General features: G+C 37.5%; 1 protein-coding gene across 1 annotated transcript in view; it reads left to right on the top strand.

Moving 5' to 3' along the window:
• The window catches only part of FMN2 (formin 2), a 357,233-nt gene that overhangs the window by 44,511 nt on the left and 285,311 nt on the right, over nt 1-27,411 (top strand). The gene's annotated exons all lie outside the window — the stretch shown is intronic.

Genomic DNA, 27,411 nt, shown 5'->3' on the forward strand with positions numbered 1-27,411 from the left:
GGTAGATTTTATTTTCTTCCATGGAAAGAAATGGACATTCCCCGCCCCCTTTCATTTGTGACAGGCATACATTATAGAGACAGAAACTGGAAGACCAGTAGTGTTGTAAAGCTGTCTTCTAGAAGCACATTATAATTAAAATAAATAGGCTGTAGAAAAAGGAAAATGTTAGTCACCTCTACTGCTCACTTTCTGATTAAAATTATTCCTAAATTATCTGCATTTTCTTCCCTTAAGGTTCAGAAGCGATCAGCCTTACCAGTCAATAAGTGTGGAATTTTCTGGGGGAAAAAAGACTAGGATAATCCTAGTCTTTTTTAGTTTTTAATCACTGACCATACTTAAACTATCTCTTATCTCCCTCATAGAACTAGTAATTTAGTAACTCTTTACCTATTTTGTCAGTGTTTAGGGGCATGGAGTGAAAAATAAATTATAGATAAATATTCCTTAACATGCTATGGGAAAATTTCCTCAGAGCAAGAAATTTATTTCCCCCAATTTTTGTCATTGTATTTTCTCCTTCCTTACCCATAGATCCAGTACTATCCCTTTTCTTTCCCTGGCAAACTGAATATAGAACAGCTTTCTTCCACACAACAGTCCAGTAATAGAACTTTGTATTCATTGTACTCATTGTATTTATAGTTGGGAATTTTCTCCAAAACTGAGGAAAAGTACCTACACAGGGAAGTATTACTATGTAATAATATTCTAGTGGGGTGAAGAATGCACTTTTCTGTGGAAAGAGAAATTTCTGGTAATTAGCTCTGTGCTAAGTTTCAGAAAATTGCTGCAGGGAAATTTCTAGCCTGTAGTCCTCTTGAGGACTGGTGCCCTTGGAGACAGAACAGCCTGTGGGAATAAGCTCAGGACTGGCATCCTTCCCACTCCTCCTCTGTGTTCTTCCATAAGAGTGACATCTCCTTGCCCTCCTCTCTCCACTTATATATGTGATCAGAACAAAAGAAAGTGTGTGTTTGTGTGTGTGTGTTTAATAACTTATTTATTTGATTTTTTTGAGGTAATCTTCGTTTATTAGACTATACATGTTTTGAAAGTATAGTTTAGTACCTTTTCAAAATATATTACTACACCACATCCAACACCAAAGTAACAGTCTCCCATCACCAAGTCTGTTGAACCCCCTCTTCCCATTCCTCTTTGGAATCTTTAATTCTGTATTCAAGTATCCACAGGTTTGCTTTCATTTGACTTTGCGTGTTTCCTTGCATTGCTCCTTTATTTAGCCCATGTGAGTGAGATCATTTGATATTTTCTTTTTGAGTCAGATTTAATCTTTGCATTAAAACAAAAAAAAAGGGAAAAACTATTAATGGAAAGCATTTTCTTTTTATTATAGCCTGTTTAATGTTTCCTGTAGAATCCATTTAGAGGTGATGAAATATTTTAATTGCTGCTTGTCTGGAAGGCTCTTCATCACTTCTTCAAAAGACAAATATTCTTGGATAGAAGACTTTTTCATCTAAAACTTTGAATAGGAATAGGGACAGAGAGATAGTTCACTAGGTAGGGTTCCTGAACTGCTATGTGCCCAACCCAGATTCAAGCTTCAGCTTGGTACTTCAGGGGAGGTACTATAGCAAAGGAAGAACTCCTGTGCTGTGGTGTCTCCCCGCCTCCTCCCATTTGAGTGAAAAAATAACCTGGAGTGAAATATATCCTGTCAGTCCATTCTAGTCTTCTGAATTTCTGTTGAGAAATCAGCTGGTAGTATTGTGGAGTTTCTCCCCACTGGTGGGGAGTGGGGGATTGAACCTGTACATAGTGTAGTGTGTATTCTACCAGTATGCTACAATCCTGCCCCAATTCTTCAAATAACAATTTTCCCCCTTGTCTCTCTCCTTCTGCATACTGCAAATGTATTCTCTTTGATGTTGTGCCATAATTCTTTTTTTCTCCCTTGTTTTATTTTCTTTATTAGTGATTTAATATTGATTTACAAAACCATAAGATAATAGGGGTACAATCCACACTATTCTGTCGTCAGAGTTCGGGGCGCCAGTAGGCTGGGCTAGCTTCAGGGCGGTAGACAGAGACTCGAGGACACACGACTGAGCAGAGAAGCTGTATTTCTTTATTCAGGAGCAACGATTCAAAAACTAATCTAATCACCACAAGTTCTGTCCTCCATCCTTTTCCTCTGGCGGCTGCAGCAGGCAGGAACTCAGGAAGTACTAGGATAGGGGCAGGGAGAAGGGAGAAGTGCAAAACTAGCAAGGGCTAAACCAAATCTCCCAGAGGCGGGGGGGGGGGGGGGGGGGGGGGTGAGACCAAACCAATGTAACAGAAAAGATCATGTAAATAGACCACAATGTCAAGCAATGTAACAGAAGCAGAACTATATCCCAGAAGCAGAAATAGAAGTATACCAACACTATTCTTAGCATCAGAGTTCTGTGTCCCCATGCCCTCCACTGGAAACTGCAAGTAGTTCTTCGAAGGTCACAGATATGGGTTGACTATTATCTCTATAACTACATATATATATATATCCCATTTTTTTCCCCTGTGGTCTTGCCTTCTATTCCTTTCTCACTCATACCAACACCTCTTACTAATCCCAAGTGTCCTTCCTTTTCTCCTCTTATCTCTCAGGATCCTGATGGAATTGGGTATGGTTCCAAGCCCTCCCCTAACATTTCTCCTCCTCCAGGAGTATGGTACAAAATACAAAAGAAAGTTTTTATGTGGGGAATCTTACTATTGCAGTTGATAGATTTGCCTATTTCAGTCAACCACTTTGTTTTCAGTTCCATATTATTTTACTCAATTTTAGGGTGTAGCCTTTTGCTTTAAAAATGCTGTTGAACTTCACCTTTTATATTTTAACTTTAAAGCTTCAAGAACACTAAAAGGCAAAGAACTGTTGAATTTGAATGAATACTCACTGCCCAGTGTCATAGCAAGCCAAACATTGTTACACCAGCTTTTGAATACAGAGAAAAAACCTTTAAACACTGATTAGTTCTGGTTTATGCGTGGGGGGGGGGGAGGATTGAACCTGGGGCCATGGAGCCTCAGGCATGAAAGTCCTTTGCATAGCCATTATGCTGTTTCCCCTGTCTATGCTGTTTGCCTTTTAGGGCTTAGTTAATTTATTTAGTTTATATGAATGATATAGGAGGAAAGAGGAGGAAGGAGAGAGAATGAGAAAGAGAGAAACATAAAGAGAAGCCAAAGAACTGCTTAGGTACATGTGACATAGAGAATGATCCGGAAGTCTCAGGTATGTGTGCAAATCATGTGCTTTGCCACTTGAGCTATTTTATAGTTGTTAAAACTATCTTTTTTTCATATGTGATTTTATGATATAAACTGTTCTTGGAAGCAGTTTAAGTCATCCCCTCCTTTGCTGCAGGACTGCTTTTGACAGCCCTTCCTTTAGTGGCATTTTTTTCATTTTGACTGGTAATATTAGTTCCTTTGCAGGTGTTGACCAAAATCTTTCTACAAGTCAGTAATTTAAAATTCAAATACAAATATGTAGTCCTCACTTAATGACTGTTGCTGTTCCTGACAACTCAGTTGATAAAACAAACTTGTCAGTAAATGAGCAGTCACCCTTAATTGTGTTTTATATAATAATGTATTGTACTAGAAGTGAGTTTTCCAACCATTTTTAGATAGCTGAATGCCACATTTACATTATTTGTAACATTTTTACTGTACTTATAACTCTACAATTAGTAACACACTGTAATAAAAATAGATGAAATGAATTGTACTATGTATAGAGTACACAACAAAGTGCAAATATATAGTTGAAAACTGCTTCTACAGTGGGAACAGGAATGAAACTGAGTGGTGATGAGAGATCAAATGCTTGGAGCGCAACTACTGTATCAGCTCCCATGATAAAAGTCCTTGCACATCACCGCAATATTGGCTTGTCAGAGAGCTAGTCATAGGCAGTTGTTAAACAAGTAGGTCATTGAGGACTTGCTGTATGCATATGAACACATGTGCCATGAACACATACACGTGAACCAGAGAAATAAGATTTCTTCTAAAATTTATGTCCATTTCATCACATAAGAATTTTGTCCCCTAATTTGTGTATGTTTATGCCAAAACAGAGCTGAAATTGCTAATTTCTGTTCCTGTGGCCAATCCTTACCTGGTGCTTTGTTTCCCTTAAAATTTTATTTATTTTAAAGCCTCCTTTGATAGACACCTGAAAAACACTCTCACCCCCAACTTAGGTCCCCTTTCCCAACCGTCATGCATCAGGAACCCATGGTCCTCTTAAGCCTCTCTTTTTCTCTTCTGAAATGATTTACATTGGTGCAATGTAGCAAACCCAGTCCAAATTTCACTTTGTTTTCCCTTTCTATCCTTGTTTCTTTCTTTTGCTTTTTTTTTTTTTTTGCCTCCAGGGTTATCCCTGGGGCTTGGTGCCTACACTACAAACCCATTGTTCCTATAGCTATTTATTTTTATTTTTTTTGGATAGGACAGAGAATTTGAGAGGGATGGGAAGAGGGAGAGAGAAAGATAAATACCTGCAGACTTGCTTCACCATTTGTGAGGTGACTCCCCTGCAGGTGAGGAGCTGGGGGACTTGGACCTGGATCCTTGCAGGGTCTTCCACTTTTTACTATGTGCGCTTAACCTGGTGCACCACTACCCAGCCCACACCCCGGGCCTTGTGTAGAGATGAGCTGAAAAATAAATGTAAAATTGGTATTTAAAAGATAGGCAGGCCTGGAAAGCTATACAAACAGTTAGAGAAAGTAATTCAGTGCAGGCTGCAGCTGCAGCCCCCTGAGGTGAGGTGAGAAATCATAACAAGATACCTTGGAGAATCCGGAGGCAGGAAAAGAAGATAACCACAGGACTGTAAAAAGAATCCTTACTTCTCCCATACATATGTAATGGATAATCATAGTTGAAACACTGTCATGTACCTCATATTCTGAATTGTTCATAAACCCTAGTAAGACTTAGACAAGGGGTTGAGCACCCAATACAGCTCTGGGGTCTCAGCCCTAGCCCTTATCGCGGGCTAGTAAATAAAGCTCTTTTGTCTTTACATCGCCCTCATCTCTTGGTGAATTTCTTGGATTACCGAACCTAACATTTGTTTCTTAAGTTCTATTCTTAATTGTTCCTTTCTTCAATTTAAACTCTATAAAACTGATTATGCAATTTGGAGCAAAGCTCCTTTTACTCTGAGCTAAGCCTGTACTATCACAGTGGTACTTGTATCTTTATTGTTTTCCCTAACTAAATATCTTTCTACTTCTTTGGCTAATCTTCTGACATGTTTGTGGGTCATTTTCTCTTTAATACCAAGAACTCAGCATCAAGTTAGACTGGAGTAGCAAGGCCCGACTTGATACCCTCTGTAGCTAAAATTTCCTAAGATGAGGAGGACAGAAATGACTCAGAAGTCAGCTTGTTAAGAGCAATGAATAGGGAAATGAAACTTTTTTTAAAGTGGGAGCTTTAGGAAAGTTTTGTGCTGTGGAAGAACTTATTTGCTTTATATTTTACTAGGCCTCTCTGCCCCTTTCTTCCTCCCTCCCTCCCTCCCTCCCTCCCTCCCTCCCTTCCTTCCTTCCTTCCTTCCTTCCTTCCTTCCTTCCTTCCTTCCTTCCTATGGAGAGATAGAGACCATTGTACCATTCCACATGTTGTGCCAGAAATCAATCCCTGAGCCTCAGTCATGCCAGGCATGCATTCTAGCCACTGAGTTACTTCTCAAGCCCCTGTCTCATCTTGAGATAATAGACGGTGTGGGGAAGAGGTAGAAGTAGGAACAGCAAACAGGTTGTTACATTAGTTGAATAAGATGATGATTGCAATTAGGGACAGAATGGTAGTGAGGGAGATAGAGAAGAGCTAGTAGTTGGGGGAACTTTATATCTTTTATAAAATTCTAACATGATAAATTCTAAAATTAGAAAGAGGAAAAACATGTATAATATTACTGCTTGCTACTTGATAGATGTATATTGACTTACAGTTTTTTATTTATTTTTTAATTTTTTGGTAGTTTGAGGAAAGCCTCCCCCCCCCCCCCGGAACCTGTTGTATCATTTCTGTCAAGTGTGAAGAAAAAATTTCTCTCTCAACGTTTTTACCACACCTTTCAAATCCTTAGGAATAGTAACACCTTCACTATTGAAGTTGATCAAGGCTGTCTAGTGCCATAGAAAATAACATCAGCTTTTGTATAAATGGACATTTTTATACAAAGATTTATTGCCATTTGAAGGTAGAGAATGAAACATTACCCAAATCAATCCTTCATTCCTCCAAAGAGTGTAACCCTTTTTTATAGGTGGGAGTGGGAGTGGGAGAGAGCCAGAGAGCCAGAAGCTAGACTGGGAAGACTTACAGGCCCCCATGTCTTCTGGCCTTTGCAACACTTCCTCTTAGTCCATCACAAGGGCAAGGCCAGGGAACAGGGAGGCCATACTTGTTTTGTCAACAGTTCAAGTCATTCTCCTCATTCCTACCATATAATCTGAAGTTTTTAGCAACTGTTCTGATGTTTTCAGCAAATTTTATCTACCACAGGCCTGAGTTCATTGCTTATTGGGTGCAGATGGGTTGCTTTTCAAGAACAGACTCCAATGTATGGCTCCTTTGAATATTTGTATACTTAATTTTTAATGGCAGAAAGGGGACCAGAGTGACAATCTGTTATATTTAATATACGGGATTAAATTTGGGATATTATTTATACATGTCTTGTGCTTTATCACTGCTTTCTACCTTCTGGCCACAGAACTTTTTTTTCTTTTGGATTCCTTTATCTGTAAATGGAAAGCTTTTTTTTTTTTCTAGGTCAGATTCATCAACATCTGTTTTCTAGCAAACCATGATTACTTACATAATTGTTAATTCTCAGTGAGCAGGGCTAGGATTTCTTCATTTACGACTATATTATATAGATGTCACACTGTCTTTACATCACACAAAAATAATGCTGGTTTTCTTGGCTGGACAGTTTTGACAGTAGGTTATGCTTACTTCTATTTAATTCTTTATTATTGACATTAAGTGGCTTAAATAAGCCATTTTTCTACTAAAAATTTATACTTTTATTTTTAGAATTTTTCTATTTTTGGCTACTGAGTTTTTTTTCCCCTTCCTTTGGTAGGCTAAAAGATGTCCTGATTTTGCAAATATTTAGTAAATGTGTTAAGTTAACTATGCTTAACAGATGGGCAGGAACCTGGTTGGTATATAAATGAAACTAAGGTTATATGACTATGTTGGTGAGACTAGAATTAAAGAGAAAAAAGAGATGAAAATTTAGGCAGAAAGGGGAGAAAACAGTTGTGATCTTGAACATGTTGAAAAAAATTCATTGGGGTCAGGTGGTGGCATATTCAGTGGAGTGCACATGTTAGCATGGGCAAGCCCAGGTTTCAAGGCTCCCCCTGCCCCATACAGGGGATGAAGCTTCAGGAGTGCTGCATGTGTCTCTCTCTTTCCCTTATTACATCCCCCCTAATTATCTCTGTTACTATCCAAGAAAAAGGGGGTGGGGTGGGGGCGGCAGGAAAGAGGAAAAGAAAAACTATAATAAACTCACCATGCAAGCACTGAGCCACAGCAATAACCCTGATGGCAATTAAAAAAGAAAGAAAAAAAATCATTACTCAAAATAAACAGTAGCCACTGCCAGAAAAACAATAAACCTTACTTTACTCGGTATTTCCAATAGCCACATTAAGTGAACAAATATAGATAATCATTTGTACTTGAGTTTTTTAGAGCAGGGGTAATACTTGAAAAACAATGTGATACTATTTAGCTAAACCTCACAAATATTTCCAGAGGAATAATAAAAGTCATGATTTTTTTTTTCTTTTCTCAGAGAATAAGTATTTTGCTCTACCTTTATTAGGTTTTTGGAAAAGTCATGATGTATTTTTTGCATAGAAAATAATGTAAACTAAATGTATTTTAGTTTAGTTTAAATTTTTATAGTACTAAAGACCTGGAATGAGCCCAAGTTCCTGTGTATGTGTGATACTGCTGAATGTTGCTCCCCCATCTATTCTCTATGTTTTTTGAGAGAGGAAGAAACAGAAGAAAGGTATATCAGCATCATTCCATTACCTGTTGAGCTCCTCAGTGTTGTCTTAAATACTTCTGTGTGGGCCTGGAACTAGAACCTAGGGCCTCACACATAGCAAAGTACATCTCTGGCCCATACTTTAATTTTAAAACAATTTACTTTAAATGTGACATTATTCTTAATGACAAGATGTATAATGGTTTTCCAAAAGAATTTCATGCTTGAGGCTCCTAAGTCTCTGATCCTACCATAAACCAGAGCTGAGTAGTATACTATGTTAAAAATAAATAATAATAAAGTAAGATTATACTTGGAGACCAGCTTTAAAATTACTCTTGCTGAACACTTCCTTGCATACTTTGTTCTAATCTCAGTATTGAAGTCAGTGCTGATGTACAAGTTTTCCTTTACTGAAATTTCTTGTGTAGCAATGATTTAAATTATTTCTATATCATTATCTAAGTGATCATGTATAAATATGTGGTAAGAGAGGTTAACTATAGATTGAAAATGAAATCTCCACTCTCACTTTGACTAAGGTAGTATTTTAAAAATCTGTTTAGTACTGAAAGTGTTCTTGAGTACAGTCTTCATCAGGTTGAAGAACAATGAGGCTGTAAAAAGAAGCAACAGCCCTTGCTCCAGGGCCTCAGGCTTCCATTTCAGCCCAGCTCATTTCCCTAGTTTTGAATTTGGTATTTTAAATGTGTTGATGGCGTTATCAATACTGCATTTACAGAGAGGTAAAATTGGAAAGAGGGGTGGGGTGTGTTTGTAGTTGCGACCTCATGCATGTGTGATTTTACTGCTGCTGGACTGCTTTTTCATTCAGATAGAGAGGCCATAAGAGACAGAAGGAAACAGAGAGAAGCACAATAGTAAAAAGCTTCCCACAGTACCAGCTGTGGTAATCCTGTGTGGCCCCAGGACTGGAATGTGGGCTATACACATAGAAAAAATGGGTGTCCTACCTGATGAGCTGTCTCTCAGTCCTTGGAGAATCTATTCAGCAAATTTTCTCAAATGATCAAGAGTTACATGCATTTCATATTCTTGTAAACACTTTAAGGGAGAGAAGATGGAGGAAGGGGTAGATTATCGGTTTTCTTGGGAATTAACTAATTGTCTTGGGGTACTGGCTGTTGGAACTCTGCTTCTGGGCATATTGCCATTCTTTTATCTTCCATTTACTACTCTTGATTTTACTGCTCTAATTATCAACCCCCCCCCCCCCATATCCTCTCCACATCTTTCTGGAGTACATGTAATGGGAATGGAGAAAATAGGAAAAACTCTGGGTGCAGATTGTGATGGTGAATCCATGGATGATCCTTTACCACTCCTCAGTGATAGTGTGTTGTTAGTAATTTGGTTTGTGATTAATAAAACTAGTTTTGTGTGAGGCTTTGTGACTACTTGTGTATATAATTTGTCTGGCATAATTTACTATGTGGCATTTAAGAATGAAAATATAATATTCTATGATACCTCCTTAAGAAATACTTTTCTGTTCTACTCAGAATGCGTAGGAAAGAGAAGAATGCAAAAGGAGCTAGAAATTGGTTTGCTACATAGCATTACAGTTCTGTTTCAAAGAACTGGACCACTATGTTTGACCTTCTTGCTGGGATAATTCTTATGGGAAAATTTATTGAAGGGACAAATCAATATGAACAGGAAGTTTGCTTATTGTTCATAGTTTTTGCCCAGAAGCCTTTTCCATTCAACATTATTTCTTGTTATAAAATAGATTTACTTAAAGAATATATGATCAAATGCATATTGTTTGTCTGCAAGTTGTAAACATGAATGGTCTTTTAAGATTGCCTTGTGTTAGTGACCTACCTGCATGGTTGATCACACATGTACCCTGTGTTTGTAGTTCTATAGCAAAATGTCAAGAAGACTTTTACATATGTATTTTTAAAATGTTATTTCTCTGGTTTCACTCATCTAAAAATGACTTTGCCATATTTATGTATAATATATAATAGTTTGCTCCTAGTTACCATTCAGTAAATAGTTGTATGACTGGTTTTCAATAGTAATCAGTAAGCATGGCTTTTAAAATTTTTTTTTTTTGTAATTTAATGTTTACAAGGTTGGAAGACTATGCGGTTATGGTTTCACACTGTATTTGCTATCAAAGTTTTGAGCCCATATACCTCCATCATTGTTCTCACCTTTGACAACTTGCTTTTTTGTTTATTTTGCAAGTTAATGTGTTTTAGTTCTTTACATATGATGTTGTGTTTATTATGTGAGATTCCTTACCTTTTAAAAATTGTGAATTAGTAAATTTAGTAATGTATGCTGCTTTTAAAATTTCTGTAGTTAAAAATAAGATTTAGTAATATGTGCTGCTTTAAAAAATAAGCTTAGGAAGCAAAGTAGGTGATTTATTTTCCCTTGCTCCTACCCCTCATGTTCAATTTAAGAGTATAGTATTAATAGTACTTGTTTTTCTCTCACTACAGTTTTCTAAATTTAGAAGAAATGTTACCAGTACTTTTGTGGATTTTAGGATAATTCCCAACCAAAAAGTTAGTTGAAGTTTAGAAAAAAAAATCAAAAATTAAAAACACAGTAAGGAGAGTGACCTTTTTTTAAAGCAACGATGTAATTTTTTCTTTGATATCCCCATTTAAAAGGGTCATACTATTTCAGATATCCATTCTGACTTTCTCAGTTGGTAAATTTTTATCACCCTTTTGGCAAACAATGTTGAGTGACTCAGAGTTCATTTTGAATATATATATATTGAACATTTATTAAAATGGATGACTCAGCCCAACTTTTCTGTCATGATTTCTTTTGCTATTCTTCTCTTGGATATGCATTGAATATTAATTAGCTCTGTTGATGTGACTTGAATTCCTTGTAGACTTCTTTTTCTTATATCAAGCACTAGGAGAAATATGGCATTTGAATCTATGGTGAAGTAAAAATGAAGCTATTTGAACTGAAAGGAATCACCCAACCATACACATACAGAGATTTATTTTTCTTTTTTATTTTTACTAGACTTGGAAAATCTGAAAGAATGTTTATTCACTTTTTACTATCTTTATTGTCTGGATCAAGATAGCCACACTTTATCAGAGTTGGCCAGATGGAAGATATTTAATGCTTTAGAACATCTTTATAACTTTCGTCACAACTATTTGAGTCTGCTGTTATGGTGCTAAAGCAGCCATAGACAATGTGCAATGAATAAACATGACTGTTTCCTAACAAAATTCAATTTATGAAAACGGGCAGCTGGCCATATTTGGCCTATGAACTGTAGTTGGCTGACTCCTGGCCTGTGTACTGTACTTGGGGATAGGAGAGCTTTGAAAATTTCTGAGTGGTCTTTATGACTGAAGCAGTGTGAGAAAGTAGAGGAAGAAGAGGCATTTTAAGAAAAGATACTAGATAGTACTCAAAGACATTTGTCAAGTTTTTCAGAACTGGAAATGAAGCCATGGGGTGGGTGGTATGGAATGCTTTCAGCAGAATAGTGTAATATAATCCGACTCTTTAGGATTTGCTTATTTTCAAAAGAGGTGCATACATATACTGAAACACTGCTCCACTCCTAGAATATACAGTACTGCAGATCTGAGTTTTTATGCATAGGTTTATAAGCCTTTCGATTATCCACTGGGTCACATCCCTTGCCATTAGATTCTTTAAGCATTTTTGTGTTTGTAGAGCATAGAATGTGTGTGTGTGAGAGAGTGTGCATGCATGCGTGCACGTGCAAAAGGGGGTTCTATAAGTAAGATTTGGAGGCTAGACTATTCTGAAGACAATGTTGCTGCTATCATTAATGAGAACTGTATCTGTTATATGATATACAACACTATATTCTGTAATTACATAAATATGTGATGGTGGGGATGAAGGAAGGTCCTTTTTCATGATATTAAAGTTACAGGTTCTCATACTTTATGGGGCATTGGAGTTACCTGGAGGACTTGTTAACACACAAATGTTGGGTTCCACTCCTAGAGTGTCTGATCCAGGAGGTGGGGCTAGAGAAATCTTTTAAAAAATTTTATTTAATTTTATTGATTTAATAATGATTAACAAGATTGTAGTATAAGATCCGTGCAATTCCATACAGTTCCTACCACTTACAGTCTGCTTCACTCCTTGTGAAGTTTTTCACTTACAGGTGGAGACTGGAGGCTCAAACCCAGGTCCATACCCCATCCCCTCCATTGGAAGGTTCCCTATTCTTTGTCTCTTTGGGAGTATGGACCCAGGATCATTATGGGGTGCAAAAGGTGGGAGGTCTGGCTTCTATAATTGCTTCTCCACTCAACATAGGTGTTGGCAGGTCGATCCATACCCCTAACCTGTTTCCCACAAGTTTCAGGTTGATGCTGGTGTTGGAGAAGCATTGCTTTGGAAGGTCAAAATGACAGGCATCAGAGGTTAATAAAGGTAAGGGAGAGGGCAGATAGGATCTGTCTAGTTTTCTGGCTTGAGTGGTAAGAGTAGAAGGTGATACTATTTACTATGCTAAAAAGAGAGTCATTAATTTTGCCACGAAGGTTATTAATAGGGCTCAGTTGTGTCCACTGCTCCTAGTGGCCGTTTTTTCTTTTTTAAAATTTATTTATGTTATGATAAAGATTCAGAGAAATGGGACAAGAAGGGGAGGGAAGAGAAGAAAGAGACACACCTGCAGCCTGCTTCACTCCTTGTGAAGCTTTCTACTTACAGGTGGGAACTGAAGGCTCAAACCCAGGTCCTTGAGTGTGGTAATTTGTGCACTTCACTGTAGTGCCATTGCCTTGCCCCAGGACAGTTCAGTTTAGAGCTTACTGTACTTGACATCTACTGAAAAAATATGTTAAGATAATAAGTTATTTGTGTCTGGGGGATCAGGAACAAGACCCTAGGTGGAGAGAGATTGAGGAATACAGAAAGTAGATGATCCCTTTATAGTATAAAGTGCTTCCGGAGTGAGAATTGAGAAAGGCCTGGAATAGATAAATGTTTATGAAGGGGGCCTGGAAGGAATCAAGGAGTAAAGAAGATTAAAGGGGTTTTGGGGAGAGAGGGAGTATTTAGTGTTATAAAATGTTGCCAAGAGGTCAAGTATGATCAAAACTAAAAGGTAGTATTTGTTTTTTTTAATTTTTTAAAAATACTTATTTATTCCCTTTTGTTGCCCTTATTGTTTTATTGTTGTAGTTATTATTGATGTCATTGTTGTTTGACAGGACAGAGAGAAATGGAGAGGGGGAGAGAAAGATAGACACCTGCAGACCTGCTTCACCGCTTGTGAAGCGACTCCCCTGCAGGTGGGGAGCCAGGGGCTCAAACAGGGATCCTTACACCAGTCCTTGTGCTTTGCACCACATGCACTTAACCCGCTGCGCTACCGCCTGGCTCCCAAAAAGGTAGTATTTGAATTTATGAAATCTTATTGCCAGTATCCTGGGAGAGAGGAATTTAAGTGCAGTGCTGCAAAGGCTGTTCAGATTTCATCAGGCTTCAATTGAATGGAAGGATGTGGGTGTGGGGAAGAATTTAGTTAGGTGTGATTAGCTTCAAGGAGTTTGTGTATAGGGAAGAGAAAAATAGGATGGTTTATAAGTGGGGAAAGAGATTTGCAAGTTGCTTCTTCCTGTCTTTTTTCTTTCCTTTTTAAAAACACAATAAGTGTTTTCTTTCTTTCTTTTTTTTTTTTGGAATCTGGGAGCTCAGAGCCTCAGGCATGAAAGCTGTTTGCATAACCATTATGCTGTCTCCCCATGCTTTAAAACCTGAGAGTGTTAAGAGCATGGCAACATGCTTATGGAGAGCTCCGCAGAGAAGAAAATGCTGAAGATGAAGGAAATTGATAGCATGTGATTCTGAGAAAGCCTGAAGGGATGGGATGAAACAGGAATAGGAACACCTGTGTTGAAAAACAAATGCAGATGAGAGGGAGGAAGCAACATGTGTGACTTTTATTTTCAGGTTGAGGAAATGCTGCTGATTTCTCTGTTTCACAAGAATTGAGAGCTACAGCATTTCTGTATTAGATGAAGAGAAGTATGTGAGCCCATTTAGAAAGTGTGTGGAAGAGCTGGCAAAATAACGCACTTGGATAGTGTGCTGCTTTGCTATTGCATGACTCCTCTTCATTGAAGGAGCTTTAATATTGTACTTCCCCCCACCTCCCACCCCCCATCTGCTTTCTGCTTTCTATTTGGCTTTTTTCCCCTCTAGGGTTATTGCTGGGGTTCAGTGCCTGCACTACAATCCGAATCCATTGCTCCTGAAGGCTATTTTTTCCCTTTAGTTGCCCTTGTTGTTTATCCGAATCCCTTGCTCCTGAAGGCTATTTTTTCCCTTTAGTTGCCCTTGTTAACCCAAATCCATTGCTCCTGAAGGCTGTTTTTTCCCTTTTGTTGCCCTTGTTGTTTATTGTCCTCGACGTTATTGCTGTTGTTGTTGGATAGGACATAGAGAAATCAAGAGAGGAGGGGAAGACAGAAAGGGGGAGATAAAAATAGACACCTGCAAACCTGTTTCACCCCCTGTGAAGCGAGCCCCCAGCAAATGGGGAGAGGGGGGGTTGCTGGATCCTTAGGCTGATCCTAGCATTTTGCGCCATGTGCGCTTAACTCTGTGCTTCCGCTGGGTCCTCTCTTCCTATTTTGTATCTGAAACAGTTGGACTGGAGTGGAGAAACCCCAGAGATGACCAAAATAGCAGCAACAAAAAATTGTGGGGAAAAAGAAACTGTATGCTGCCAGGGAAACAGCACAAAATTCTCAATCTATCCCAAGCACCACATATACCAGAGAGGTGCTTTGGCTATCCTTTCTGATATGAAATAAACTAAATCTTAAAGAAAACCATTTTGTGAGCACCACAAGTAAAGACTAAATACTGAATAGTTATTGAAAAGATGCTTGTGGAGTGGCAGAGGTAGAAAATGATAAGCTTTGCCCCAACTTTGGGAATGCCAGAAAGCAAAACCATTGGATTAAAGGTTAGTGTGGGTGGTATATGATGGTGCTGAAATGGGAATAGTGGAAAGAGTGGTCTGCAGTATGACAAAATAAGACCAGAAAGTGAGGTGGGAAGGATGGTAGGAAGTAGAGATGTCATAATTCTCTCTCTCCCTCTACCCCCACCCCTTTTGCCTCCAGGGTTATTGCTGGGGCTCAGTGCCAGCATTAAGAATCCACTTCTCCTGGTGACCATTTTCCCCCCTACTTTTTTATTGGATAGGACAGAGAGAAATGAGAGAGAGGGGAAGAGAGAAAGAGAGACACCTGTAGGTCTGCTTCACCACTTGTGATGTGTCCTCCCTGCATGTGGGCAGCGGGGGCTCTAACACGGATCCTTGTGCACAGGTCATTGAGCTTAGTTCTATGTGCTTAACTGAGTGAACCATTACCTGGCCCCTAGAAGTCAAAATTCTCAAGGTCTAGAGAACAATGAGGTTCAGATAGGAAGCCCTTGTGTATTATATGACAGGTAAAGTGATTTTTGTTAATGAAGTGGTTGGTGTGGTCAATGAGTAGATTGCTAACTGAAAAAATAAAGTGCTTTGAAGGTGAGAGACCAAGGTATAGGGAAATTCATTAACATGGTACAGGTAACCCAATATGATCAAGGGTAGACATTATTTTGGAAATAATTCTAGAAACTGTTCTTTACCTGATTAAATGGATTGTTTAAGAGTAACTTATGCTTGGAATGAGCTACATGCATTTGTAAAGCAAAAGGAATGACTAACTCATGTGATAGCAATTAAATTATAATTTTTCTTCCTTAACAAGAATTGGTAAACCTACTATTGCTGGGGTCTGTATTCCTGTTGTACTTCACGCTTATTTCAAACTTACACATTTGCATGTATAGTCTATTGTTCTTGCCATCAAAATTCCTGTTCTATATCCATCCTTCTCTAATAACCATCAATTTTTATTTTTAGTAAAATCTTCAAATAACGTTGACTTTATATCTATATGTCTATATGTCTATGTGTGCCTGTGTCTATGTCTATATCTGTTTATTTGTCCACAAAATCTATATTTTCACAATGCATTGACCAAGGTAGGCCTTGATAGGTTATCATTATATGGCAACCTCATTAACAACAAAAATAATAATAGCAGCCAATATTTAGTGCATACAAAGGGACCCAGTACTGCATTGAACATTTAACATTTATTACATCAGTTGGTTAATATTAATTAAAATGTCATTTATTTCTACTTCAGATTTTGATGTGAAAATGAGATTTCTTTATATATTATGAGTGAGGAGGAAGAGAAAAGAGAGAGAGAGCAGAATACTGTCCAACTCAGGCATATGGTCACATCTGGGATTGAACTTACTGCCTTTGGGACCTCATATGTTAAAGTGCTGTCCTCTTCAAGGCTGAACTGTTTCCTGAGTTTTAGCATGGGAATGTTCTAAAATGCAAAATCTTGGTGCCATTTCTGGATAGTCTGACCAGGTTTGAGGGTAGACTATGGATATAGGGGATATTGATCAGATACATTTAGGAAACATTTGATTCATACGTGTATTCAGTATGTATTACAGCTTAAATGTGAAAATGAGGTCCTAGCTAAGAATTCTCAAGTGTTTTAGCTCAGCTGATGAGAGATGGTATACTTGATATAAGCTTAATGATGGAACATTTTCCCAGATTGCTCATTAAGACTTTGTTCACTTATGTGTGTATAATTGAGAAACTGCACAGCCAAGAGATATATTTGGTCTCCAGGTGTTTAACAGAATCTTCATTGGAACTAATGTCACCTTTAAAATTTTACTGGACTTGATCTATTAACTTTCTTTGTTCTTATTTGGGGAAAAAAAGGCAAACCATAGATATTTGGGCTTGGAAATGTAACTAAAGAAAATTTATATTTAAATTATATTTAGTCATTAAGTTTACTCCAGGTATAAACCTGTAGGGCTCTGCATTTATTTATATACTTATAAGAATTTTTTTGAAATGTATTTTTGAAATTTAAATGACTATAGGCATTAAGGAGAAATCATAAAATCTTTTCAATAATGTTATCTATTATATGTATTTTTAATTTTTTTTTACTAGGGTAATTTTTTGAACTCAGTGATAGTATCACTCTACAGCTTCTAGTGACCACAGTTTTTAAAAAAACTTTCCTCTAGATAGAAGGTAAGAGACAGAGAGCCATAGCAGCTCTCTCCTACCACTGTTGACCTCCAATACCCTCACAGACACTCCCACATGGTGGCTTGGGATTTGAACCCAGGCACTCATATATGGTGACATATATCCTCTGCTGAGTGAACCAACTTTCAGCCACTATGTATTCTTGATTAAGAAATTACTGTGGATTGCATATATAGTTATAGATAAAATTATTTTGTAGATACATTTTATCACAACTCTTAATACCAGGTCTTTCTCACTTGATTTGTATCTTGATATTTTCTGTATGCATGGCATGGGCAAGATATCATTAATGCTGTATCATTTCACTTTATGCTATTTACTCCAACCATTTTGTGCTGCAGTAATTTATTCAATTCCAATGTTGATTTTTATTTCCCCATTTTTGCTGAATAGAATGTTAGCTTGATGTTTTTCTTGGTATATCTTAATCTCAGCAAATATAGCAATTAAGGTGCTGAATTATAGCCAAAGACCAGAAATTCTCAGAGTTTTTGGAAGTTTCTTATTAGTCATTATCAGGAATACATATATGTACTATTTAGTTCTGCCCTCTGCTGGTCATTTAAAATTATAAAAGAATTCTCAGAACAATATTAATTTTCAAATTTAGAGGGCAATTAAAAGATATTTAAATATTTATGCACTGAAAAATATATGTACTGGAAAATAATTATTTAATATTTAGTTTTTAGCATTAAAAATTATCCAGTACATTTTAAAACTAAAAAGAAATGGAAGCTTTATACCTTGCTTATAAATAAAATTGGTACTTGTGGTTTTCTTTCTCCAAGTGCAGGCGAAGACACATACAGACATAGGTATGTTATAGGGGCATAATTGCAGTTATTACTAGAAAAAAGAATCCAGTCTTTTCAATTCTGCTAAAGTTAAAAGGTTTTTTTGTACTATGCTAACAAAATACACTTTGCTCAAGCTTCTCAAAGAGCTATCAATAACACCTTTAAGTTGGGTTTTAAATTAAAATAACACCTTCCTTTTCAGTTTTTTTTTCTTCTTCTTTTCCTGCCAGGGTTTTCCTGGGGCTTGCACATGCATGGACCCACTGCTTCTGGTGGGCTTTTCCTCGCATGTTCTTTTTACATAGAAGTACAGAGATAGGGAGTTGGGCGGTAGTGCAGTGGGTTAAGCTCACGCAGTGCCAAGTATAAGGACCAGCATAAGGATCCCGGTTCAAGCCCCCAGCTCCCCACCTTCAGGGGAGTCGCTTCACAAGTGGTGAAGCAGGTCTGTAGGTGTCTATCTTTCTCTCCCCCTCTCTGTCTTCCCCTCCTCTCTCGATTTCTCTCTGTTCTATCCAACAACGACGACATCATCATCAACAACAATGATAAACTACAACAATAAAACAGCAAGGGCAGCAAAAGGGAATAAATAAATAAATATTTTTTAAAAAGATCAAAAAAGAAGTACAGAGATTGAGTGAGGAGAGATGCCACAGCTCTGCTATTACTCATGTAGCTTCTTCACATGATGCTCTCACATGGTGATTGAAGGCTCAAACCTAGACCTTTGTACTTGGTAAGGTATGTACTCTACTGGGGTGAGGCATTTCTTGCCCTTGCTTTATGCTGTGATGGGGTCTTAAGCATACATAATTTTACTTTTTAATTATTTTATTTCCAAGAGCGAGAAAGAGAGAGAGAGAGAGAGAGAGGGACAATGACAGATACAGAGAGAGACCTATAGAACTTCTGGTGCTGCTTTGTTCTCATTTGTAGCAGGTTTCCAACCTGGGGCCTCTTTCTTTCATTGCTAAGTCATCACTTTACCAGATGAGCTTTTGGCCAACACCTTGCTCTTTAGATAAAACTTATTTTTAATTGAATTTAGTTTATTAAGAGATTATCTCCTTTAGGCAAAACACTAACTGTAATTGTGACATTCTTTCATCTCTAAGGATTTGCACAGAACTTTCTAAAAAGGATTATGGCAAGACATAAAGAGCATGGATGCTTTAAAATAATAATTGGCTGCAAATGAAAATTGGAAGTCAACTACCCTTCAATTCAGATACAGTGAACACATTGTATTGATCGAAACCTCTGAGCCCATCAATAAAATTACTATTGATTGAACCAGTATCACTCTATGCCACTTTTTTCTCAGTTATAAATAAGCAGTGCTTTTAAGCATAAGGAAATTTTTCACAAAGTAAAAATAAAATACAACTAAGGTACATGCTGCTCAGATAATTGTTGGATTACGATTTTAATTAAAGGGTATGCTGGGAATGGAAGATAGCTCACTGGTAAGGTGTGTGCCTTGCTATGTGAATGGCTTGTTTGAGCCCTGATACAATATGCTAGTGTCAGGGCACTAGGGGACGCATTGGTGTTGTGTTGTGTCTTCTTTTGTCTCTGTTTTCTCTGGCTAACACACAAAAGCCAGTCCAGGAGGTTGAAATAATGTACTTGCACTATAATAATTATAACAGAACAATTATAATAAAGGGTACACTGACATATAATAATACATTTCACAAACAGTCTAGCTAAAGAATACTAAGTTTGACAATAAGAATTGATTTAGTATCTGTGTGATCTTACTAGTAAAATGAAGGTTAATTCAGTGATCTTTAATGATTATTTTAATAATAGTGGTTACTAATTTTTGAATTCTTTGCTAAGAAATTTTGCACATGCCATCTGGTTCTTATAACACTGGGTATTTATTATGTCCATTTTAGTGAGGAGGATGGACATAGTAATAGATAAATCATTTGTTAGCCTTTGCAACACTAAAACACTGACCTTTGATTCTGTTATAGAATAATAATTACAGACTATGGATATAAACATGTTAGTATGTCACAAGTGTGTTTAATGGCAAAAGCACATATTCTTATAAATTTCCTTTGTCAATAGCTTCAAAATTTAATATGCAAGTAAGAAACACATTTAAACAAATTGATTTACCATTGGTCTTATACCTTGGTAGTATGGATAAATTTATTGGTTCTGAATTTCCAATTGTTACATTAGCTTATATACTGTACTGTTAACCACTATCCCCCCCCCCCCACCTGCAGTAAAGTGACTTGGGGGAAAGCATAGTTTTTAGAAATCACTTGTTCCATCTCTATCCTGTTTAGTATATTAGAACCTTGTTGATCAAAATGCTATTTGTGAAGGCATGTGTTGCTTTAAAATACCATGATGTAATGCATTCTACTGGGTTCTCAGAAAAAGTCATGATGTATTTTTCTTTTTTTCTGTGCATATATGTGTCATGACTTTTCTGACAACCCAATACTACTGATCTAATCAATTGCCCTCTAAACACTTACAATGAAAATATAGAAGAGTTCATTACAGATCTTTTTTTTTCTCTGTGTTAAGAGATTTACTAGAAAGGAATTAAGAGCAGTGGGTAGATAGCATAATGGTTATGCAAAGCGGTTCTTATGTCTGAGGCTCCAAAAGTCCTACCATCAGCCAGAGCTGAGCAGTGCTCTCATAAAAATAAATAAATAAATTAATTAATTAATTAATAAGAGTAAGAAAATTTAGGAAGTAGTACATTCCAAAAAGGGGGGGAGGGAATGAAGCCAAAAAAAATTTCATTACAGATCTGTACCTCACTTCCAAATTGCTTCCTGCACCACATGGTGAAAAAAATTTAACAGGGTATTTTAGCTTCTATTTCTATGAAAATAGACTCTAAAGGATGCTTTGATATGTGAATTACTTCTGCTTCCTGAAGCAAATTATCAGATGCAGATGTTCAGCTAACACCTTTGAGAGCAATGTAGGCATCTAAATGTAGAGCCTGTGTTTTGAGGGAGGGGACTCTTACAAACTACAGGAGTGAATGTAGCTTCCTATAATGAATTATGCTTAAAAATTTTTATTGCTAACAATCTTTATACCCCTTTCCAATATTAGGGAGCTACTGTCTTCCCTGATTCAGCTTTCTGGTCCTTTTTCCAGCCATGACATCGTCTCCCCAGACAATAACTTGGATCCACTGGCATATCAGATTTTAGGCTTGGGCAAAAAGAAAAAGGAAAAAAAAAAAAAACTAGTATAGCCACAGACCCTTTGGAATTTAGCTAAAATATGCCTACTAGCTATCTACAAAATGGAGGACCCCCCAACTCTTCATCTGCACTATTCCAGCCTTTAGGTCCATGATTGGTCAGCAATTTGTTTGACTTTGTATGTTAACTCTCTTGTCAATCACCAGGTTCCAGATGCTACCATGATGCCAACCAGACTTCCCTGAACAGACAACCCACCAATGTGTCCTGGAGCTCTGCTTCCCCAGAGTCCTTCCCCACTAGGGAAAGAGAGAGGCAGGCTGGGAGTATGGATTGACCTGTCAATGCCCATGTTCAGTGGGGAAGCAATTACAGAAGTCAGACCTTCTACCTTCTGCATCCCACAATGATCTTGGGTCCATACTCCCAGAGGGTTAAAGAATAGGAAAGCTATCAGGGGAGGGGATGGTATACAGAGTTCTGGTGGTGGGAATTGTGTGATGTTGTATCCCTCTTATCCTATGGTTTTGTCAATGTTTACTTTTTATAAATAAAAAAAAATCGCCATTTAAATATTATCTCCCCAGCTTGATATATATATATATTTGTAGAATGGTTTGCTACTAAAGATATCTGCTACTGTGCAGAACTGTGTAGCATCAGTAGAGGAACCAATAGACTTTTGGCTAAGTAACACTGTTTCACATTAAAGTATTTCTTATTCCTTCTCATATTTATAATTAACATACTGTTCTACCCTCCATCTAATTCAGAAATGATCTTTTTACCTCTCTAGGCTCAATCTGAGTCTGTCTGACCTTGTTAGAGTCTTTCTGATGCTATGACATTTTTTCCCCCTTGGTGATGGTGCCAAAACAAATGCAAGTCAAAAGGAGAGAGAGAGAGACAGGGGGAGGGGAGAGGGGAAAGGCAGTTGGCTATCTATTATTTATGAAGCTTCTCCAGTTTTGTGGTTCTCCCATGTGTTGCTGGGACTTGAACTTGGGGATTTGCTCATGTTCATATCTAACTGTATGACCCTACTATGAGCTTATTCTGTTTTATTTGGCTCTGTGCCTACACAATTCTACTGCTTCAAGAGGCCATTTCTCTTTTGTTTCTTCTAGATAAAGGGAGAGAGAGAAATAGAGACAGGAAGAGGGGAACATAGAGAGATGGAGAGAGGGAGAGGGAAAGAGGAAGAGGGAGAGAGGGAGAGGGAGAGAGGGAGAGGGAGAGGGAGAGGGAGAGGGAGAGAGAGAGAGAGAGAGAGAGGGAGAGAGAGTTACAGAGTTACTGTTCCACTGATTGTAAGGCTTCTCCCCTGCATACATGAGGTCACATGAGGTCATTTTCAACAAGCTTTAGCTCATTCCCTTATCTTAATATGGGTTTCCATTTGTCCAACCATTTTTTTTCCTTAAATAAACTTTTTTTTATTAGTGACTTTTAATGATAATTGACAAGATTATGGGATAAAAGGGGTACAACTCTTTATAGTTCCTGCCACCAGAGTTGCATATCCATCCCCTCCTCTTAGAAGTTTCCCTATTTATCTCTCTGGGAGCATGAACCAAAAATCTTTATGGGAAGCAGAAGTTGGAAGGTCTGTTTGGCTTCTATAATTGCTTCTCTGCTGGACATGGGCATTTACAAGTCAATCCATAGCCCTAGTCCATTTCTGTCTTTCCCTAGTAGGGGAGGCTCTGGAGTGGTGGGGTTTCAGAACACATTGGTGAGGTCCTCAGCTCAGGGAAGTCAGGTTGGCATCATGGCAGCATCTGCAACTTGGTGGCTGAAAAGCATAAGATAAAAAGCAGAAAAAGTTGTTTAATAATCAGGAACCTAAAGATAAGAGTATAACAGGTGAAATTTGGGGATCTTCATTATGGAAGAAGCTAGGAAGTCTATTTTAGGTATATTCCAAGGGGCCCATGACTTTACTAATTTTTGCTTGAGCCCAACAGCTAACATGAAGGTAGGCTAAGATGGGAAGATGGTGTCAGAGTTGAGAATAGGACTAGAAAGCTGGATCAGGGCAGAGAAAAGCTCCCAAATATGGAGAAAATATATAAACATCATTAACTGTGAGCCCCATTAATCTGACCTAGGGCCCATGTCTGTTCATATTTAATATAGGAGCCTGTATAACCTCTGCATCCCTTTCAGTCTGAGCTCACACTCCATGATCATAGCTAGGAACATTCTAGGCTGCACTCATTTCAGGACCCATCTTTCTCAAATGGCAGTGTGTTGACCCAGGCTCTCTTTGGAGAGTTGGGGTAGTTTCTACTACTGTTCTACATTGAGGGCAATTTCCTGTAGATAACCACAATAGTGTTTTATGATGATGTTCCTGATGGAGATAACCAGTATAGTGGAGAGGGGGTCTGTTAAAGAAATAAACTCTTTTGTAAATCTTTTTAGATTGTCTAATCTCATTGTGCCAGGGTAGAAGTGTTTGTATTTGCTGGTGAGTGTGTATATTGTAGAACTAGTTCCATATATTTATCCCTTTGCTTCTGTCTCCAAATTTTTCCCAGTAGTTGTGTCAAATTGATACAATCTTCTCTGTGAGTCTCATCTTCCTGGGCCTTTTCCTTTGTTTATCAGTACAAATGATCCTATTCCCTGTCTCTGATGTTAACTAAAATTGAAGCACAGGCATCATCACTAGCAAATAATACTGTGCTGGTAACCAATTCAGGCAGTTCTATTTCTGAAATTCCTGGCTTTTCTGCTAAGCAGATCTTTGCAGAGATTAGGTTGTTACTGTCTTTTCAGCCATTTAACCTGGAGTTTCTATTTTGCTACTTACCAAGTCCTGCTTTGTAGAGCTATCAAGAGTTAATGAACAAAGTCACAAAATGATGTCCACTAAAAGTCCCAAAAGCCCAGTGTAAGCTGCTTCCTTACTCTGTATTATTTGCGTAACTGTTAATTCCTTCCTATCATAGCCTACTTCAAATGCCTTTCCTTTCCCTTAGCAACCATTCACTCCATTCCTTCTGAACTGGGAATCTTTCTAAATGTGTTGACATATCTTAGTTTTATGTGGTTGTCCTTGAAGTCTATGTCCCTTTCAGTTTCCTTTTTATGTGAGCTCTTAGGAAATGAAAAATTCCTGGAAAAGCAGTGAATTCTACCTGGAAAAAGTAAAATACCCACTATAGAAAAATGGGGGTCAGGCAGTGGCACACCTGGTTAAGCACACATAGTGCGAAGCGCAGGGTCCCAAGCAAGGATCCCAGCTCCAACCTCTGGCTCCCTACCTGCAGGGGGTGGAGGTAGCTTCACAAGTGACCAAGTAGGTCTTCAGGTGTCTGTCTTTATTCTTCCTCTCTTTCTTCCCCTCCCCCTCTCAATTTCTCTCTGTCATATAAAAAAAAAAAAGAAAAGAAAAAGAAGAGGAGGAGGAGGAGGAGGAGGAAGAGAATTGAAAAACTGACCACAGAAGCAGTGACTTTGTAGTGCAGGCACCAAGCCCCAGCGAAAACCTGGAGCCAAAAAACAAATTTAATTAAAAAAGAAAAAATGGCATTTGAACTAGTACTTGGAGGTTAAGGAGTTTGTTTGGTCAAAAACCTAAGTTGCCCATAAGAGATGAATTGACTTCTAACTCAGAGACATGTAGCTCTAAAAAATCTTGGCACATTCAGGAGATTCTGTATGGCAGAAACAACTGGTGAATGATGGAGCAAGTTAGGGGTGGGCAGGTAACCATTTCTCAAAGAATTTTCATTATGCTAGATATATAGTTTGACTCTTCCTTAGAAGGCTTTTAGTAACAAGAAATGAATGTATTGTTGTTGTTGTTGCTTGTTTTTGCTTTTAGTGGAGAATTACTATAGGGGGTAGGTGAGAGTTATTAGGGATATAAATACCATGGAGAAGTCTTTCAAACTAGTTGTGAGAAATAAAATGGTTAGAATGACTAATTCTAGAGACATACCTGAGTTGGTTCTCCAACTAAGCTTGGTTTCCACCAATTACTAAATTGAAAAAAATCCAGATCGTTTAAGATCAAGGTTTTCATTTTGGGAAAGTTTAATTGAAAATGCTTTGTTGAGTAAATTTAATCATAAATATGAAATATTTTAAAACCTTTTATTGAAATGGCAGTTTTATAACAGTGAGTGTCATGTATGCAATCACTGAAAATCAACATGTGTATCTACTGCCTTTGTTTTACCAGTAAAAGCTGGTTTCTGTCAAGTGTACATTAGACCTTTTTTTTTACTGTCTTCCATCTCTCTTTCCTCTTCTGGTACTCACTAATTATACCTGAAGTAGTAAATTAATTAATTTTTAGTTCATCTGTTTTCTCTTCATGGCAGTGTGAGTCAGCTCATGAGTGGACAACAGTGAATCATATTGTCTTTCCTTTGGTTTCTTTTACTAGGTATAGTATCTTTCAGGTGTATTAAAATACTTCAAGTGAGTGATACAGAGGAAGAGAGAGACAGAGAGAGATGAAAACACCACTCCCATCTGGCTTATGATTATGTTGTGTGTGTGCATGTGTGTATGTGGTGTGAACCTGATTCCTTAGAACTTCAGGCATGAAAGTCTTATATATAATCACAATGCTGTTTCCCTGACCACCTGATTCTCTAGGTATAGTTTGAAAATGATAAGATTAGGCTTCCTTTCTTTTTCTTTTTTTGTAATTTGTGTTCCATAGTATGTTTGTTGTGTGTGGCTATCTTACATCTTTTTTATTTATTGGTCAATCAAAGAGCATTTAAGTGTGTCTACAAATGGTGCAATAAGCACAATAAACATAGTGGAGGAGCATAAAACTCTTTTCAAATTAGTATTTTGAACTTCCAGGTACTCTACCCAGGAGTAGAGTAGCTAGATTGTGTGGAATTTCTATTTTTAATTTCTAATGAAATTACCACATTATTTTCCAAAATGACAGCACCAGTATACATTGAATTAGTAATGTATAAGTGTTCCTTTCTTTCCATATCCTCTCCAAGAAGTCTTGTCTCTTGTCTTTTGAAAATAACCATTTTCACAGGTGTGAGATAATAGCTTATTGGTTTGACTTACCTTATTACCCTAATAATAAGATGATGAAAGTTTTATGTGACTATTGGTCATTGGTATGCCTGCTTTGGATAAATGCTTATTCAGATCCTCTGCCCATCAAAATAGAACACATTTGCTTTGTAGTTACTTTTTGCATTGAGAAAAAGAGGTACATAGAGATTTATTTGCTATGAAAGAGGGAGAAAGAACCAGAACATTGCACAGTTCTAGCATAGAATAGTGTTGGTCATTAAAACTGTGGCCTCAAGGCCCTTTGGCATAAACATTCTGTCCACTATGAGGGTAAGTTATAGTCCAGAACTTTTTTTATCATTCAGTCTTATGAGTTCTTTACATATTTTGGACATCAATCAAATATATGATACTTTCTCTTATTCAGTAGGTTTTGTTTTTTTCATTTTGATGCATTTCTTTCACTGTACAAAAGTTTTTCATTTTGATATAATTCACTTGTTTGTTTTTCCATCTGTTTCCCTTGCCCTTGGAGTCACAGACCTATCTCTAAGGCTGCTTTTAAATAATATATTGTCTAGGTACCAGGTGGTGGCACACCTGGTTGGGTGCACATGATACAATGCAGGTTTGATACAAGGGGCCAGGTTTGAGCCCCTGTTCCCCATCTGTCGGGGGAAAGCTTTGCAAGTGTTGAAGCAGTGCTGCATGTGTCTCTCTGTCTCTCCTCCTCTCTAACACCCCCTTTCCTCTCAGTTTCTGGCTGTCTCTATTCCATAATTGAATAAAGATAATAAAATATTTAAAAAGAATTAAAAAAGAATATATTGTCTATGTTTTCAGCTATGTGTATTATTAATTAATTATTCTATTGCAAGGGCCTGTTCAGTTCATGCAGCACTATCTACTTAAGATATTTTCTTTGCTTCTTTGTGAAATCTTTTTTCATAAGTTAGGTGTCCATATATGTATGGTTTTGTTGTCAGCCATGTAGTTTAATTCCACTAATCTAAATATCTTTATTCCAGTAGCTTGCTGTTTTACATAGTCTTTGTATTAGAACATAGGTTGAGGGTATCTGAACCTGCATTTTGTTCTTTATTTTACAATGATGTTTTTATTATTTTTATATCCTACAACTTAATTCCTATTGATAATAACTTT

Source organism: Erinaceus europaeus, chromosome 6 (assembly GCF_950295315.1).
Source record: "Erinaceus europaeus chromosome 6, mEriEur2.1, whole genome shotgun sequence".
Taxonomy (NCBI): domain Eukaryota; kingdom Metazoa; phylum Chordata; class Mammalia; order Eulipotyphla; family Erinaceidae; genus Erinaceus; species Erinaceus europaeus.